The sequence below is a fragment of the Battus philenor genome, unplaced genomic scaffold (assembly GCF_028537555.1).
Source record: "Battus philenor isolate CCGP_79_NKW_IND1 unplaced genomic scaffold, ilBatPhil1.0.hap1 SCAF_49, whole genome shotgun sequence".
NCBI lineage: Eukaryota > Metazoa > Arthropoda > Insecta > Lepidoptera > Papilionidae > Battus > Battus philenor.
Genome location: NW_027181714.1, coordinates 1 through 5,000, shown reverse-complemented (window position 1 = coordinate 5,000; position 5,000 = coordinate 1). Strand labels below are relative to the sequence as shown.

The window sequence follows — 5,000 nt, the reverse complement described above, 5'->3', positions numbered from 1 at the left end:
TCCTGCGAGTGCCCGAAACTGAATCATCGCAGACAGAGACGCGCACGGTCCGAGACAGCACGGCTGCGACGACAGACGCGCCGCAACGAGGTCCGCGCTCGGGCAGGACCTCGTGTACGACGTTATCTTGCGTCGGGCCGGACGCGCCTTTAGAGAGCGCGTGCGCGATTCTTATCATTATACCGTCCGGCGGCCGATCGGCTACCGCGAAACGGTCCAACGTCCTGACTCCGCTCGCGCGAAGTGAACGCTGGGCTGCCCGTCGGCGGCGCTTAGATCGACACCCGAACGGGTCGCGATGCATTACTGAGAGAGAAGTGCACGCCCTCCGCGGACGTCGACGCGCACCGGCCCGTGCGACGCGATACAGCGCCCGATTAAAGGCGGACCGGACGTCGCATCAGAGCGCGGGCGCGTACGCCGCGGAATGACGATGAATCTCTCCGTTCGTTCATTCGAGTTTCGCAGGTTTACCCCTGAACGGTTTCACGTACTCTTGAACTCTCTCTTCAAAGTTCTTTTCAACTTTCCCTCACGGTACTTGTTCGCTATCGGTCTCGCGGTTATATTTAGCCTTAGATGGAGTTTACCACCCACTTAGGGCTGCACTCTCAAGCAACCCGACTCTTAGGAGAGTCCCTCTCGCCGCCGCCCTCCGTCGCTACGGGCCTGGCACCCTCTGCGGGAAAACGGCCCCGTTCAAGACGAACTTGGACAGGAGTATCGACGACGAGAAAGCGGAACCTCCCGAACACCACATCTCCCGCGCTCGAGACGATCGCGGGATTCAGTGCTGGGCTCTTTCCTGTTCGCTCGCCGCTACTAGGGAAATCCTTGTTAGTTTCTTTTCCTCCGCTTACTAATATGCTTAAATTCGGCGGGTGATCCTCCCTGATCTGAGGCCAACGATAAAAATTCGAGGCAGACGCGATATCCGTACGCGACGTCCCTTATTATATTTTTGACGACGACGAACCGACGGACCGCGCGCGCAAGCAAGCAAGCGCGCACGGCGGCCGGTCGTCGTCGCGGGACGCCCTTCGGACGTCGAGTCCGCCTACCGTACACCACCCCCACCGTCGCGATCATCGCGCGTCGCAGAGCGAGTGCGCGTGCGCGAGGCGCGCGCGTCGCGAGTCCTTAGAGGTCTCTAGACGCGCGCACGCACAACGCAACGCTGCACACACAACACGCGTTGCGCGATGAACGACGACGATGACGATGATGATTATGATGATACGAGCGTAAACGAAAATCTCGACACGCATACGCGAGCGCGAGTACTTTTCGTTAGCGATCGATCGTCCGGCCCTTTCGGTATCGGTCCGTATCGATACGATAATATAACGTTCGCACTGGAACGACGACGCGTATCACCGACATAATACGGATGCGTAGCGACGACGAGCGGTGAACTCTCTCGCATCGGGCTAGGCGCGCGCGCACATGAACATCACGTAATGTTTACTTACATATGTTTGTGTGTGCGTTACGCTTGCCGCGCAAGAAAACATTCACCGCCTGCCGGTCGCATCCGTCGGAGACGCGTCGTCTGTGCTTCCGATATATTTTATTATATCGTATACACGAACCGATGAGCTCGGACGAAGACCGCACTACGAAGACTCGCGTCTTAGCGATGCGTGTAATCTTTTCACACTCGTTTCATATTCAATACAATTCGATATATTTAAACGGACCGTAAACGCGCTCCGCGCGTACGCGGACGTGAGGGGTGCAGCACCCCGCCGTCCGTCGTCCGTCGCGAAGAACGTTCAACGGAAACCGTCAATTGTTCGAAAGAGCGCGCGCCCGCTCGCCCGCGCGCGGTAGTGCGGCAGCGGCAGCGCGACGACAGCGACGGCGGATAGTGAGAGAGAGAGAGAGTGAGAGCCGCGGCGGCGCGGACGAGAGACTCTTATTAGAGATCGTCCCATCGCACCGTCCGCGAGCTCGTTCATCACCCCCCACCAACCCGCCGCCGCCGCGTCGCGCGTCACCGCCGCGCGCATCGACCGGCGCGAGCGCACGTAGCGCGCGTTCTACACCGAACAGTGTGGTTTTTATATTTTAACAGCCGGCCCTCAGACAGGAGTGGTCCTGGATATTTCTCCACGGACCGCAATGTGCGTTCGAAATGTCGATGTTCAAATGTGTCCTGCAGTTCACACTATGACGCGCAGTTAACTGCGTTCTTCATCGACCCGCGAGCCAAGTGATCCACCGTCCAGGGTAATGATTTTTTCTTAATGTTGTTATTACTTACGGTAGCGGCCTACGGCTCTCGCCGTCGGCCACTTGATTGTCCGTTTTTATGTATTAACGTCGAAAGTTGGTCGAATTCATGTGCGCCGAGGCGTTCATAAAGAAACGGCACCGAAAAAGCTTAACGCCCCGACGCGAATCCTTTAGAATGATGAACGACGACGACCCGCGCACCCCCCAACGAGCTGGCGTGACGCACGACATTGTCATCTTTCTAACCGCTTAAATTTCGTTTTGTATAGCGCCAACCGACAATAAAGGGCCTGAGCTAGGCAGTGGGGATTTTCACCGCTTCGAACGCTCCGTTTGGTATGCCCCGGTCGGCGCTCGTCTCTCGGCGTTTTTCCGCCACCCGGCCGCTTCGACGGCGGCGGAGGCAGCGGCGGCGGTAGCACTTTCGACGAATGCCACCACCGCCACCGGCCACCGCCACGGCGCCGTCGCCGCTGCGCCGTTAGGCGTAATAGACGCTAGAGACAATTATTTCACATTTTATTTTTTATACATATATACAAACACGCACACACACACGCACGCACACGCGCGCGCGCTCGTCCGCATTAGATACGAACAGCAGCGCGCGCGTACGTACATATATATGTATATATGTCGTATATATATATATCATTATGGATGTATTACATATATATATGTGTAAACACGGTATGTACGAAGTCGTCGTCGTCGTCGTCACCCGTCGTCGGCGCAACAACGTTCGTGAACATATCACGCGTCTCGCACACATACACACACGTTAATGATCCTTCCGCAGGTTCCCCTACGGAAACCTTGTTACGACTTTTACTTCCTCTAAATGATCAAGTTTGGTCAACTTCCCAGCAACGCCGACGGCCGTGAAGCCACCGCGTGTCGGTCCGAAGACCTCACTAAATCATTCAATCGGTAGTAGCGACGGGCGGTGTGTACAAAGGGCAGGGACGTAATCAACGCGAGCTTATGACTCGCGCTTACTAGGAATTCCTCGTTTATGGGGGATAATTGCAAACCCCAATCCCCAGCACGAAGGAGTTTCAACGGGTTGCCCGGGCCTCTAGGCCAGGGAGAACATGCTGATTCCTTCAGTGTAGCGCGCGTGCGGCCCAGGACATCTAAGGGCATCACAGACCTGTTATTGCTCAATCTCGTGCGGCTCGAAGCCGCCGGTCCCTCTAAGAAGAATTTTAATACGTCGCCAGTGAGTTGCGCCACCGGAGCGGCGCACACCTAAATGACGACGCCTATTTAGCAGGCTAGAGTCTCGTTCGTTACCGGAATTAACCAGACAAATCGCTCCACCAACTAAGAACGGCCATGCACCACCACCCACCGAATCAAGAAAGAGCTGTTAATCTGTCAATCCTTCCGGTGTCCGGGCCTGGTGAGATTTCCCGTGTTGAGTCAAATTAAGCCGCAGGCTCCACTCCTGGTGGTGCCCTTCCGTCAATTCCTTTAAGTTTCAGCTTTGCAACCATACTCCCCCCGGAGTCCAAAATCTTTGGTTTCCCGGAAGCTGCCCGCCGAGCCATCGTAGTAACGTCGGCGGATCGCTAGATGACATATTTACGGTTAGAACTAGGGCGGTATCTAATCGCCTTCGAACCTCTAACTTTCGTTCTTGATTGATGAAAACACCTTTGGCAAATGCTTTCGCTGATGTTCGTCTTGCGACGATCCAAGAATTTCACCTCTAACGTCGCAATACGAATGCCCCCAGTTATCCCTATTAATCATTACCTCGGAGTTCTGAAAACCAACAAAATAGAACCGAGATCATATTCTATTATTCCATGCACGAAATATTCAAGCAGCATTTTGAGCCCGCTTTGAGCACTCTAATTTGTTCAAAGTAAAATTGTCGGCCCATCTCGACACTCACCGAAGAGCACCGCGATAGGATTTTGATATTGAACCGCCGTTTTACCGACGGCTCACCGACGATATGCTCCGCAGACGTGTCAGTATCACCGCGGATGCGGTGCACCGACAGCGCGGCGCACAAATGCAACTACGAGCTTTTTAACCGCAACAATTTTAGTATACGCTATTGGAGCTGGAGTTACCGCGGCTGCTGGCACCAGACTTGCCCTCCAATTGTTCCTCGTTAAAATATTTAAAGTGTACTCATTCCGATTACGAGGCCTCGTAAGAGTCCCGTATCGTTATTTTTCGTCACTACCTCCCCGTGCCGGGAGTGGGTAATTTGCGCGCCTGCTGCCTTCCTTGGATGTGGTAGCCGTTTCTCAGGCTCCCTCTCCGGAATCGAACCCTGATTCCCCGTTACCCGTGACAACCATGGTAGTCGCAGAAACTACCATCGAAAGTTGATAAGGCAGACATTTGAAAGATGCGTCGCCGGTGCTGGACCATGCGATCGGCAAAAGTTATCCAGATTCATCAAAATTAACGACTTCGGACGCGAGGCCCTCCGTCGATTGGTTTTGATCTAATAAAAGCACTCATCCCATCACTGGTCAGAGTTCTGATTGCATGTATTAGCTCTAGAATTACCACAGTTATCCAAGTAACCGAGGTAAGATCTAAGGAACCAAAACTGATATATTGAGCCATTCGCGGTATCGCCTTAATACGGCTTGCACTGAGACATGCATGGCTTAATCTTTGAGACAAGCATATAACTACTGGCAGGATCAACCAGGGAGCTAGCTAGTAGAGCTAACACACACCAACACCGCACATACGAGAGATATGAGGGTGATGATGATATGATAGACGTG

The 5,000-nt window shown here is 54.0% G+C and overlaps 3 non-coding genes across 3 annotated transcripts in view; all 3 read right to left on the bottom strand.

The window, feature by feature from the left end:
* LOC137929275 (large subunit ribosomal RNA) overlaps window positions 1-905 on the bottom strand; it is a 4,033-nt gene extending 3,128 nt beyond the window's left edge. The window contains exon 1 of the ribosomal RNA XR_011108822.1: window positions 1-905. This exon is cut by the window's left edge and continues 3,128 nt beyond it. This is a non-coding gene — a ribosomal RNA (large subunit ribosomal RNA).
* Window positions 906-2,078: 1,173 nt separating this feature from the next.
* Window positions 2,079-2,235, bottom strand: LOC137929269 (5.8S ribosomal RNA). The gene has a single exon (XR_011108816.1). It is a non-coding gene; the product is annotated as a 5.8S ribosomal RNA (ribosomal RNA).
* A 785-nt stretch (window positions 2,236-3,020) lies between these two features.
* Window positions 3,021-4,924, bottom strand: LOC137929270 (small subunit ribosomal RNA). Its single transcript, XR_011108817.1, has one exon. It is a non-coding gene; the product is annotated as a small subunit ribosomal RNA (ribosomal RNA).
* Between the last annotated feature and the right edge of the window lie 76 nt (window positions 4,925-5,000).